The sequence below is a fragment of the Bufo gargarizans genome, chromosome 7, assembly GCF_014858855.1.
Source record: "Bufo gargarizans isolate SCDJY-AF-19 chromosome 7, ASM1485885v1, whole genome shotgun sequence".
NCBI lineage: Eukaryota > Metazoa > Chordata > Amphibia > Anura > Bufonidae > Bufo > Bufo gargarizans.
In genome coordinates this window covers 139,879,319-139,893,164 of record NC_058086.1, presented here as the reverse complement: position 1 = coordinate 139,893,164, position 13,846 = coordinate 139,879,319, and positions in this window count along the sequence as shown.

Sequence of the window (13,846 nt, the reverse complement as noted above, 5' to 3'; positions counted from 1 at the left end):
TCTGATATACTGCACATCTGGGATAAGACATGCATAAGTGAGTGTCACATTTAGGCCAGAAATACATCATTTTGGTTACTGGGGTGAAAAAACCTTCTGTTATACTGCACATCTGGGATAAGACATGCATAAGTGAGTGTCACATTTAGGCCACAAATACGGCTGTCATTTAAAGTAAAAAAATAAAATAAAAATTTAGTGCAATACCCTACATCAGGGTTTTTATTGGCGGTTAATTATTTTTAACAGACTTAACCACTTTTTACTTTGCTTTGTGAACCTATGAGGCAAACATCTAATAAGGGACGCGGTCATGGTCGTGGTGGTGGTGTTGGTGGAGCTTCTGGTGCAGGGAGAGGATGTGGCCATTCTGCCACAGCTACACGTCCTACTGAACCTACTACCTCAGGTCCCAGTAGCCGCCAGAATCTACAGCGATATTTGGTCGGGCCTAATGCCATTCTAAGGATGGTAAGGCCTGAGCAAGTACAGGCGCTAGTCAATTAGGTGGCTGACAGTGGAATCAGCAGGTTCACATTATCTCCCACCCAGTCTTCTGCAGAAAGCGCACAGGTGGCGCCTGAAACCCATGCCCATCAGTCTGTCACATCACCACCGTGCATATCGGGGAACCTGTATGAGCCTCAAGTCATGCAGCAGTCTCTTATGCTGTTTGAAGACTCTGCTGGCAGGGTTTCGCAAGGGCATCCACTTAGCCCTTCCCCAGGGGTGGAAAACATAGAATGCACTGACGCACAACCACTTATGTTTCCTGATGTGGACATGGAATACCACCTCAGCACGTCTCTGATAATGACAAAACACAGGAGGTCAGGGAGAAAGACTGAGTGGAAGACGATGCAGGGGACGATGAGGTCCTAGACCCTACATGGAATGAAGGTTGTGCCACTGACTTTCAGAGTTTGGAGGAAGAGGCAGTGGTGAGACCGAGCCAACAGCGTAGCAAAAGCGGGAGCAGGGTGCAAAAGCAGAGCAGCCGTCGCCAAAATAGTTTGCCTGCTACTGGCCACCGTCACCAGGGACCGAGCACACTAAAGGCAGCTTCAAGAGTTCCCTGGCATGGCACTTCTTCACACAATGTGCTGACGACAAGACCCGAGTGGTTTGCACGCTGTGCCATCAGAGCCTGAAGCGAGGCATTAATGTTCTGAACCTTAGCACAACCTGCATGACCAGGCATCTACATGAGAGACACGGGTTGCAGTGGAGTAAGCACCTTCAAAACCAAGAAAGGGCTCAGGCTCCTCATGCTCCCTCTTCTGTTGCTGCCTCGGCCTCTTCCTCCGCCTCTGGAGGAACGTTGGCACCTGCCGCCCAGCAAACAGAGGATGCACAACCAACAACACCACCTCCGTCACCAAGCATCTCCACCATGTCACACAAAAGCGTTCAGCTCTCCATCTCACAAACCTTTGAGAGAAAGAGTAAATTCCCACCTAGCCACCCTTGATCCCTGGCCCTAAATGCCAGCATTTCTAAACTACTGGCCTTTGAAATGCTGTCATTCAGGCTGGTGGAGACTGAACAGCTACGAACAGCTCATGTCGCTTGCTGTCCCACAGTACTTTGTTCCCAGACGCCACTACTTCTCCAGGAGTGCCGTGCCCTCCCTGCACAACCAAGCATCTGATAAAATCAAGTGTGCACTGCGCAACGCCATCTGTGGCAAGGTCCACCTAACCACAGATACGTGGACCAGTAAGCACGGCCAGGGACGCTATATCTCCCTAACTACACACTGGGTAAATGTAGTGGCGACTGGGCCCCAGGTGAAGAACTGTTTGGCGCACGTCCTTCCGTCGCCAAGGATCGCAGGGTATCATTCTTTGCCTCCTGTTGCCTCCTTTTCCTACTCGGCTTCCTCCTCCTCTTCTACCACCTCCTCATCCGGTCAGCGACAGACCTTCACCACCAACTTCAGCACAGCGAGGGCAGCAGGCAGTTCTGAAAATGATCTGTTTAGGGGACAGGCCCCACACCGCGCAGGATTTGTGGCGGGGTATAGAACAACAGACTGATGAGTGGTTGCTGCCAGTGAGCCTCAAGCCCGGCCTGGTGGTGTGCGATAATGGGCAAAATCTCATTGCAGCTCTGGGACTAGCCGGTTTGACGCACATCCCTTGCCTGGCGCATGTGCTGAATATGGTGGTGCAGAAATTCATTCACAACTACCCCAACATGTCAGAGCTGCTGCTGCATAAAGTGCGGGCCATCTGTGCCCGCTTCCGGCATTCTCATCCTGCCGCCGCTCGGCTGTCTGCTCTACAGCATAACTTCGGCCTTCCCGCTCACCGCCTCATATGCGACGTGCCCACCAGGTGGAACTCCAGCTTGCACATGCTGGAGAGACTGTGTGAGCAGCAGAAGGCTAGAGTGGAGTTTCAGCAGCAGCACACACGGGTCAGTCGCACTGCGGAACAGCACCACTTCACCACCAATGACTGGGCCTCCATGCGAGACCTGTGTGCCCTGTTGCGCTGTTTCGAATACTCTACCAACACGGCCAGTGGCGATGACGCCGTTATCAGCGTTACAATACCACTTCTATGTCTCCTTGAGAAAACACTTAGGGCGATGATGGAAGAGGATGTGGCCCAGGACGAGGAGGAGGATGAAGAGGGGTCATCTCTAACACTGTCAGGCCTGTCTTTTAGAAGTGGCTCAGAAAGAGGATTTTTACAACAGCAGAGCCACGAACAAATTTGGCCAGCCAGGGCCCACTACTGGAGGACAAGGAGGATGAGTTGGAGGATGGGGATGAAGCATGTTCACAGCAGGGTAGCATCCAACGCAGCTCGGGCCCATCACTGGTGCGTGGCTCGGGGGATACAGGGGAAACAGATGATACACCTCCCACAGAGGACAGCTTGTCCTTACCTCTGGGCAGCTTGGCACACATGAGCGACTACATGCTCCAGTGCCTGCGCAATGACAGCAGAGTTGCCCACATTTTAACGTGTGCTGACTACTGGGTGGCCACCCTGCTGGATCCCCGTTACAAAGACAATGTGCCGTCCTTAATTCCCTCACTGGAGCATGATCGGAAGATGGGCGACTACAGGCGCACGCTGGTAGATGCGCTCATGAGAGCATTCCCGACTGATGCCGGGAGACAAGTGGAAGCACATGCGACGACAGGGGAGGAAGAAGAGGTCGCCAACGCAGCTGTGTCAGCACCATCACCTCAGAAGGCAGGGTTAGCATGGCCGACATGTAGAAAAGCTCTGTCACCTCGCCACAACAACTGGCCACAATTGCTGATATGGAGCGTGTTAGCAGGAGGCAGCATTTGAACAACCTGATGGAACAGTACCTGTGCACACGACTACACGTACTGACTGATGGTTCTGCCCCATTCAACTTCTGGATCTCCAAATTGTCCACATGGCCAGAGCTTGCCCTGTATGCCTTGGAGGTGCTGGCCTGCCCTGCAGCCAGTGTACTCTCTGAACGTGTATTTAGCACGGCAGAAGGCGTCATTACAGACAGACACAGCCGCCTGTCCACAGCCAACGTGGACAAGCTCACGTTCATTAAAATGAACCAGGCTTGGATCCCTCAGGACTTGTCTGTACCTTGTGTAGAATAGACAGTTCTAACAGCCTCAACCATCCATCCTTGTACTCAAGTGCACTTATTCCTTTTTTTATTTTTTTATATGTCCCAATATTTGGGGGGATACCCCTATGTAAAAATGCAAAATAACACACATCTGTGTTGGCTACCTATTCCTCTTACGCCACCGCTTCCACCTAGACCGCCACGTGAGCCTACACTGCCACACCCACCCATTCACCATCTCCTCAACCTCTTCCTCCTACATCATTCCTAATTTTTATTTTTTTAAGGTCTTTTATGTTTTTTTTATTCATTTCCTTATCCTTTGTTTGCAGAGCATTTGCCATGCTCTTAAGCACATTTTGCTGCCTTTTGCAGGCCTCTAGCTCTTTTCATGACATTTTTACAGCCATTTTAGTGCTCAAAAGTTCGGGTCCCCATTGACTTCAATGGGGTTCGGGTTTGGGGTCAAGTTCCGATCAAGTTCGGGTCCTGAACCCAAATTTTTTTTTTTCAAGTTCGGCCTAACCTGCCGAACCCGAACATCCAGGTGTCTGCTCAACTCTATTTATAGGTCACATTAAAGGTGGAAAAATGTATGAAATGATTTATCTTTGGCCTCATGCACATGACCATTTTTTTTAGGTCTGCAAACTGCGGAGCCGCAAAAAACGGAAGCCATCCTTGTGCCTTCTGCAATTTGCGGAACGGAATGGGCGGCCCATTATAGAAATGCCTATTCTTGTCCCCAAAACGGACAAGTATAGGACATGCTATATTTTTTTTGCAGGGCCACGAAATGGAACATGCAGTGCTGTCCGCATCTTTTACGGCCCCATTGAAGTGAATGGGTCCGCACCTTATCCGCAAAAAATGTGGCTCGGATGCAGGCCACAACAACGGTCGTGTGCATGAGGCTTTTGTCTCATTTTTTACATCACAGAAATCTGCCATTTTAACAGGGGTGTGTAGACTTTTTATATCCACTGCATATGAGCTAACTAACTATCTAATGTAATTGGATAAGGAATATGATCCATATAAAACACAGAGCACAGCAATGACAACAGCAATGACACTGCTGTATCTCAAATAAATGGCTGCTGGGGAGTTTCTTATATAGTAAGGGGTAAGCAACTTTCCTATTGATTGCTAGGGATGTTTCTAAGCTCTGACAAAGATATTGCAGCCTTCTCATTGGCCCACAAGCAAGAAGGGAGGTTACTGATGAAAAAAAAAATCTATAATGTTTGTGATTACGAGTATATAGTACTATATAATAATTCTTGAAGTGCCGATATTCACGCTATAAATTAGCGATTAGAATATTCACGATCAAGACTATTTATGGCTATGATTAAATGGATGGCAGACAATGGTAACAAACATTCTGTTTAAAACGTTTTGGATTCACCAATATTGGAATCTTTTGGGAAATTTGTATTGAATTTGATTCACCTAGAATTGATTCACTCATCCCTTTCGATACACTTAAAGATTGGCATCTACTGCAATACTGAATACACTACGAATTAAAGGGGTTGTCCGGGTTAAGAGCTGAACCCAGACATACCTCCATTTTCATCCCAGCAGCCCCCCTGACTTGAGCATCAGAGCAGTTTATGCTCCAATGCCCTCCTTTTCTCTGCGCTAAATTTCACAGGGAAAAGCCATTTTACGAAGTTCGGGTGATGTACCGGGCTCTCCATGGGGCTGCCAGGAAGCCCGGTGACGTCACCGGCACTAATGGGCGGGTTTTAAAGCACTCCCATCAGAGCTGGTGACGTCACTGAACACATTGCTGGACAAAAGCTTCCGCCCGGCAGTGTGTTATTGTAAACAAAAGAGCCCTTGCCCTGCGCGATTTAGCGCAGGGCAAGGGAGCTAACATCAGGGGTGCTTCCTGGGTGAAAGGGTGAAATTATGGGTATGTCCGGGTTCAGCTCTGAACCCAGACAGCCTCTTTAAAGATCTGCTACTCCATTTTATAGTATGCTAATATAAATTCACCAAAACGTCTTAGCAATACATTTAGTTTCTTTCTGTATTGCATCCTAATTTACGGTAATTACTTTTTTAGGGCCATGAGTACACTGGTAATTAGAGATGGCCTTGCGGTCGTTTCGCAGCGAACTTTGCTCGTTCGCGATTCGCCGAATGGGCAAACATATGGCGATGTCCGCCAGCACCATATTCTTTTACATTGTGAAGAACTTTGACCCATGACACATCCATCAGGTGGTACAGGACAGCCAATTGAGGCAATTCAGCACATGGACATACCCCCTGCCTTATAAATAATTCTGATCTGGCCGCCATTTTACATTCAGTCTTTTGCCAGTGTAGGGAGAGGTTGCTGTGTGGTGCAGGGACAGACTGTTAGGGACACCAAACACTAGCTAATAGGGCCGCAAAAGTCCTTTTAAGGACTGGTATAGGTGTGCTATCAATAGGTGTGATTTACTGAGGGGTGTAATATACTTATAATATACTTTCGAACATAGAAAGTATATTATAGTGCATTTGTATAATGCAGCAGTTGTGTGCGGTTCTGCTGCGATACTGCAGCTACACAGCCAAACGCTATTGGAACAAATAATTTCTGCTGGTGTGATATACCAGTTGCCCACCCAAAAAACTGATTGAATCAGGGGTGTTATATACAGTCATGTGAAAAAATTAGGACACCCTTTGAAAGTATGTGGTTTTTTGTAACATTTTTAATAAAAGGTTATTTCATCTCCGTTTCAACAATACAGAGAGATTAAAGTAATCCAACTAAACAAAGAAAACTGAAGAAAAGTCTTTTCAAGATCTTCTGTAAATGTCATTCTACAAAAATGCCTATTCTAACTGAGGAAAAAGATAGGACACCCTTGCCCCTAATAGCGAGTGTTACCTCCTTTGGCTGAAATAACTGCAGTGAGACGGTTCTTGTAGCCATCTACCAGTCTTCGACATCGGTCTGAGGAAATTTTACCCCACTCCTCAATGCAGAACTTTTTCAGCTGTGAGATGTTTGAGGGGTTTCTTGCACGTACAGCCCTTTTCAAGTCACCCCACAGCATCTCAATGGGATTCAAATCTGGACTTTGACTTGGCCATCCCAGGACTCTCCATTTCTTCTTTTTCAGCCAATCTTTGGTTGATTTACTAGTATGTTTTGGGTCATTGTCATGTTGCATGGTCCAGTTCCGCTTCAGCTTTAATTTTCTAACTGATGGTCTCACATGTTCTTCAAGCACCTTCTGATACACAGTAGAATTCATCGTGGATTCTATGATGGTGAGCTGACCAGGTCCTGCTGCAGCAAAGCAGCCCCAAACCATGACACTTCCACCTCCATGCTTCACAGTTGGTATGAGGTTATTTTCTTGGAATGCTGTGTTTGGTTTACGCCAAACATGTCCTCTGCTGTTGTGTCCAAATAATTCAATTTTGGACTCATCTGTCCAAAGAACATTATTCCAGAAGTCCTGGTCTTTGTCAACTTTATCTCTGGCAAATGTCAGTCTGGCCTCGATGTTTCTCTTGGAAAGCAAAGGTTTCCTCCTTGCACACCTCCCATGCAAGTTAAACTTGTACAGTCTCTTTCTGATTGTAGAGGCATGTACTTCTACATCAACAGTAGCCAGAGCCTGCTGTAGTTCTCGAGATGACACTTTAGGGTTTTTGGAGACCTCTTTTAGCATCTTGCGGTCTGCTCTTGGGGTGAACTTGCTGGGGCGACCAGTCCTGGGCATGTTGGCAGTTGTTTTGAAAGCCCTCCACTTGTAGACTATCTTCCGGACAGTGGAATGGCTGATTTCAAAATCTTTTGAGATCTTTTTAAATCCCTTCCCAGACTCATAGGCTGCTACAATCTTTTTTCTGAAGTCCTCTGACAGCTCTTTTGCTCTCACCATGGTGCTCACTCTCACTTCAACAGTCAGGAGCACACCAAACTAAATGTCTGAGGTTTAAATAGGGCAAGCCTCATTCAACATGCAGAGTAACGATCTACTAATTATGTGCACCTGGTGTGATATACCTGTGTGAGATCTGAGCCAATTTAAGAGGGAATACATGTGAGGGTGTCCTATCTTTTTCCTCAGTTAGAATAGGCATTTTTGTAGAATGACATTTACAGAAGATCTTGAAAATACTTTTCTTCAGTTTTCTTTGTTTAGTTGGATTACTTTAATCTCTCTGTATTGTTGAAACGGAGATTAAATAACCTTTTATTAAAAATGTTACAAAAAAACACATGCTTTCAAAGGGTGTCCTAATTTTTTCACATGACTGTACCAATAATATACTTTTTATATAGTGCAGAATTTGTTTGCGGTCTTGCTGCTGTAAAATTGATATCCAATGACCGTGTAATCAACCTCCAGCCAGACTTACTTGTTCTTTTTTGTACTGTGAATGCCTAATAGTTAGAGCCTCGGAGGAATTAAACACCAGTGACGACCACGTGTTATCGAATTTCAACTATTATCACTAGTGGTTTTTACAAGAGCGGGGATTTCGTTTTTAATCAAATTTTATATTTTGTAGCTCTTTTAAACATATGTATATGACCTATATTTGTACCGGCCTGCAGTAAAATTGATATCCATTGACAATTTAATATACCTCGTCCACATAATGACTTGATCTTTTCTATACGGTGAATGCATAATTTTGGGGGCCTGTACTCCACTGGCCTACAGTAAAATTGCTATCCACTGACCGTCTAATATACCTCCAGTCACATAATCACTTGTTCTTTATGTCAGAAAAATGCCTAATTTTGGGGGCCTGTGCGCCACTGGCCTACAGTAAAATTGTTATTCAGTGACCGCCTAATGTTTTTTCAGCCATATAATCACTTTTTCTTTTCTGTCAGGTGAATGCCTAAGGTTTGGGGCCTGTACTCCAGTGGCCTACAGTAAAATATGTATCTATTGACTGCATAATGTACCCCGAGCCACGTAATCAGAATTTCTTTAATGTCAGTTGAATGCCTTATTTTTGTGGCCCGTAGTCCTGTGGCTTCAAATTACATTTTTTTTACACTCTAACAGGGCACATTTGAGAGAACTTCCCTTTAAGACGCATACAAATGTCCCCTCATTAAGATACATATTTTTGTTGGAATTTTTGTCATTGATCTCACTCTCCATGTTGTGAGACTATTTGTACACTTCTACAAAGTATTTGGTGGCTGAAAATATGAGCTGAAGGTTTTTCAGGTTCGCCTGCCATTCATGTTAGTGGGGCCCGCCGCGAACTTGCGATTGGCAAACATCTTTACTGGTAATGTTTTATCTGTCAGTAAGCAGGCTGGTAGCACATGAAATGCATAACTACAATATAACAAACCACAAATACATAATGTTTTATTGATTTGACTATTTATCAGGTAAAAAGTAGCAATCTTCCAGTCTTGTAGAAGACACAGGCACAGTTGTCCAATTCCTACTGTTTTTTGACAGTTAACAAGAACCTTTGCAGCATAAATGGCATGGTTATATGTAGCTTGGAAAATAGCAACTGTAGCAGGAGACTAAAAATCTAAAGAAACTAAAGCTTTAATATCTTAGCTTTAAAATCTTAAATTAAAGCAGCTCTCTCCCTCTAACACTATACCCTACTTAAAGATAGAGCATTATGGATTCAGGTCAGAATGGTTACTAAGACAACCACAAAAAAGTGAAAGTCCCATAACCCATTAAAAAGAATATGCTGGACTCATTCTTATCTCATTGACAATGAGAGAGCTGTCCTTTCCGTTTACATTTGAGTCACAACAGCTATTATATAAGTCTATATATAGTGGCTTGTATCACACAGCAGTGACAAATCTAATTTAAAGGGACGTATAATTGAATTATTTTTGCTGTGAAACAAATTAAGTACAGTATAAAACAAATCCAGTCTCTTGTTTTCACACTTATTAAAACTTCACAATTCCTGTTTTGTATAGAGAACTTTTAACTAGAGTTGAGCGCTGGATTTTCGGGTTCGACGGGTTCGGCCGAACTTCAGAAAAAAGTGAACTTGACCCGAACTTGACCCGAACCCAACCCCATTGAAGTCAATGGGGACCTGAACTTTTGAACACTAAAATGGCTGTAAAAATGTCATGGAAAAGGCTAGAGGGCTGCAAATTGCATCAAAAATGTGGTTAAGAGCATGGAAAGTGCTCTACAAACAAATGTGGATAGGAAAATGACTTTAAATAACATAAAATATGTAAAAAAGTAAACTAAAATCTTGATCTAGGAGGACCAGGTCCATATGGAGTAGGAGGTTGAGGAGGCGGTGGATGTGGTGGCGTAGGTGGGAGCTGCGGTGGAGGAGGAGGTAGCCTACACTGCTTTTTGGTTTAAAATTTATTTTTATTTTTTTAAATTAGGGAACACCCCAAAACATTGGGAAATATAACCCTCCAGTCGTGCTAAACATATGTTCAGATAATACACTGGCTGCAGGGCAGGCCAGCACCTCCAAGGGGTAAAGGGCAAGCTCAGGCCATGTGCCCAGTTTGGAGACCCAGAAGTTGCAGGGAATGACCCCTGTCAGTCAGTTCATGTAGGCATGTGCATACTTACTGCCCCACCATGTTGCACTTCTCCGTGATGTTCACAATCCAATTTGATATCTTCTCTATCAACTTTCGATGTTCTTTTATGCGTCTACTATGGTGATCATGGGTGTCAGGGAATCAGGGTTCCAGGCCGGAGAGTGTGCGTGAGAAAAAGAAACTACATCCAAGGGAGGATTATTTTTTTCAAATTTTAAATTATAGAGCGGAAATATGGAACAAAGTATTAAAGCGTAAAAGTGGGACAACTTTTTAAAGTTTAAGCATTGAATGAAAGGAGTTGCGCATCAATTAATGAAGAATTTCTTAAAATGTATTTCCTGTCAACTATGCAGAGCAGGGGTTTCTATCCAACAAAATTAGAAAAAGGTCACCTGACAATATAATTCACAATTTTCTTTTTTATTTATGTTCCTGTCACCTATGTAAAGGTGCCCCAGTGACATCCACTATCCATTTGGATATCTTCTCTGTCAAATTTCGATGTTCTTTTCTGAGCCTACCATGTTGATCACGGTTATTGGCAAATCAGGGTTCAACGCCGGAGAGGGAGCATGAGAAAAAGAGACCAAATTTAAGGGAGATAAATTTATTTTAAAAATTTGGGACCGAGCAGAAATGTGGGAAAAGCTATTGAGGCGCAAATGTTGTACAAATTACAGAAGCCCAAATGTGGGCCAAAAGAGTCAAGCGGAAATGTGGGAAAAGCTATTGAGGTGCAAATGTTGGCCAAAAGAGTATAGCGGAAAAGTGGGACAAATTATTGAAGTGCAAATGTGGTACAACTTGTTTAAGTTTAAGCATTGAATCAAAGGAGGTGGCGCGCATCAATTAAAGAAGCATTTCAGAAATTTTATTCCATGTCACCTATGCAGAGCAGGGGTTTATTCACGTAAAATTGTATAATGTCAACCCAAGAATGTAATAGAAAAATTACAGAAATGTATTAGTCTGTCTACTTGGTAGAGCATGGTGTATGGCAAAAAAAAATAATATATGTTTATTGTCACCTGGAAATGTAAAATAAAAATTATTGAAATTTATTAAGCTGTCAACTAGGTACAGTAGGGGTATATTACACCCACAAATTGGTGAATTTGACCCTAAAATGTAACTGACAAATGTTATTATTATTTATTATTTATTTATTTTTTACCAGTATAATAGGTATAGCAGTGGTACATCACACAAAAAAATTGCTGAATTTCACCAGAAAATTTAACTGCCAGGTTTTTTATAGCTTTTTTTTTACCGGTCTACTAGGTATAGCAATGGTACTTCACACACAAAAATTGTTGAATTTCAACTGAAAATGTAACAAACAATTTTCTTTTTTTTAACCGGCCTACTAGGTTTAGCAGTGTACCACACCCAAAAAATTGTGAATTTCACCTGAATATGTAACAGACAAATGAACGTGAGCTTGTCCACATTGGCTGTGGACAGGCGGCTGCACGTGTCTGTGATGACGCCCCCTGCCGTGCTAAACACACGTTCAGATAATACACTGGCTGCAGGGCAGGCCAGCACCTCCAAGGCGTAAAGGGCAAGCTCAGGCCATGTGCCCAATTTGGAGACCCAGAAGTTAAAGTGGGAAGACCCGTCATTCAGTACGTGTAGGCGTGTGCACACATACTGCTCCACCATGTTGGTGAAATGCTTCCTCCTGCTAAGACGTTCCATATCAGCTGGTGGTGCTGGTTGTTGTGGCGTGCTGACAAAGCTTTTCCACATTTCGGCCATGCTAACCCTGCCTTCTGAGGTGCTGGCGGTGCCCCAGCTATGTTGGTGACCTCTTCCTCGTCCTATGCCTTCGCCTTGTGCTTCCACGGTGCCCCCGCTGTCAGGTGGGAATGCCACCAGCAGTGCGCCTACCAGCGTGCGCTTGTACTTGTGCATCTTATGATCATGCCCCAGTGACGGAATTAATGATGGTACGTTGTCCTTGTAACGGGGATCCAGCAGCGTGGCCACCCAGTAATCAGCACAAGTTAGAATGTGGGCAACTCGGCGGTCATTGCGGAGACACTGCAGCAAGTAATCGCTCATGTGTGCCAGGCTGCTTAGAGGCAACGAAAAGCTGTCCTCTGTGGGTTGTGTATCGTCTGTGTGCTCTGTATCCCCCAGCCACGCAGCAGTGATGGCCAAGAGCTGGTCTGGGTGCCACCCTGCTGTGAACATGGCTCCTCCTCGTCCACCTCGTCATCCTGCAGGAACCCACCCTCGGAGCCACTTGAGAATGACTGGCCAGAAACCTTATGAAATGATCCCTCTTCGTCCTCCTCCTTCTCCTATGCCACATCCTCTTCCATCATCGCCAGGAGCGTTTTTTCAAGGAAGCATAGAAGTGGGATAGTAACGCTGAGAACGGTGTTATCGGCACTGGCCATGTTGGTGGAGTACTCCAAACAGAGCAACAAGGAACACAGGTCTCACATGGAGGCCCAGTCATTGGCGGTGAAGTGGTGCTGTTCCGCCGAGTGACTCACCCGTGCATGCTGCAGCTGAAACTCCACTATCGCCTGCTGCTGCTCCCACATTCTGGCCAGCATGTGCAAGGTGGAGTTCCACCTTGTGGGCACGTCGCATATGAGGCAGTGAGCGAGAAGGCTCCAGCGCTGACAGGCGAGCAGCAGCAGGGTGAGAACGCCGAAAGTGCGCACATATGGCCCGCACTTTATGCAGGGTAATTTTTAAGGAATCTCTGCACCAGCAAATTCAGCCCATGAGCCAGTCAAGGGATGTGCGTCAAACCGGCTAGTCCCAGAGCTGCTATGAGATTTCGCCCATTATTGCACACCAACAGGCCGGCCTTGAGGGTGACTGGCTCAAACCACTCATCGGTCTGTTGTTCAAGGCCCGTCCACAGCTCCTGCGCGGTGTGGGGTTTGTCCCCCAAACAGATACGTTTTAAAACTGCCTGCTGTCGTTTACCCCTGGCTGTGCTGAGGTTGGTGGTGAAGGTGTTACGCAGACCGGAAGAGGAGCTGGTAGAAGATGAGGAAGCAGAATAGGCGGAGGAAGCAACAGGAGGCAAACTGAAGCGCCCTGCAATCCTAGGTGGTGGAAGGACATGCGCCAAACTGCTATCCGCCTCAGGCCCAGCCGCCACTGCATTTATCCAGTGTATTGTTATGGAGATATAATCTCCCTGACTGTCCTTACTGGTCCACGTATCCGTAGTGAGGCGCACCTTGCCACAGATGGCATTGCGCAGTGCACACCTGATTTTGTCCCTTACTTGGTTGTGCAGGGAAGGGATGGCTCTCCTGGAAAATTTGTGGCAGCTGGGCATGATGTACTGTGGGACAGTAACCGCCATAAGGCCTTTCAAACTATCTGTCTCCACCAGACGGAATGACAGCATTTTAAAGGCCAGTAATTTAGAAATGCTGGCATTCATTGCTAGGGATCGCGGGTGGGTAGCGGGGTATTTCCTCTTCCTCTCCACCGTTTGGGAGATGGAGAGCTGAACGCTTCCGTGGGACATTGTGGAGATGCTTGGTGACCCAGGTGTTGGTGTTGCTGGCAGATCCTCTGTTTGTGGGGTGGCAGGTGGCACTGTCACTCCAGAAGTGGATGAAGATGCCGAGACTGCAGCAGAAGAGGAAGCAGGAGGAGCCAGAGACCTTTTTGGTTTTTGAGGTGTCTACTCCACTGCAGCTCGTGCTTTGCACTTAAATGCCTGGTCATGCA